The following is a 426-nucleotide window of genomic DNA, read 5'->3' as shown; positions in this document are numbered from 1 at the left end:
GGGGGGTGATTTGATGTATGCCATTTTTTTGCAGGTAAATCAATATTAGATGTAATTTACAGCCGAAGCCAAATACTAAAATAAAATTTATGGCAATAAAAAGATATAAAGCGAGAAGAAAAAAGAGAGAAAGGAGAACGTGTAAGCTCCCGGAAAATCAGAACGTGCCGCGAAAAAGACTTTAGGCTCGGCGACGCTGGGGTGAAAGTCCCGTCGTTGAGAAAGCAACAATTTTCCTATGACACATTTTGCTTTTTTCGTCTCTTCTTTGTTGTTAATCCTCGCAGAGATTTTTGGCCGATTCCAATTTGATTTAGGGCGTGTCTGGCGAATTTATTATGGCAAGTAAATCAGGGATATTGAAGCGATAAGGTTGATTTTCTTTTTTATTGATGGGATTGTGATGACAAACGAAAGGAAATGAAC

The sequence above is a fragment of the Penaeus monodon genome, chromosome 34 (genome assembly GCF_015228065.2).
Source record: "Penaeus monodon isolate SGIC_2016 chromosome 34, NSTDA_Pmon_1, whole genome shotgun sequence".
Taxonomy (NCBI): Eukaryota; Metazoa; Arthropoda; class Malacostraca; order Decapoda; family Penaeidae; genus Penaeus; species Penaeus monodon.
Note: the sequence above shows the minus strand (reverse complement) of the source record.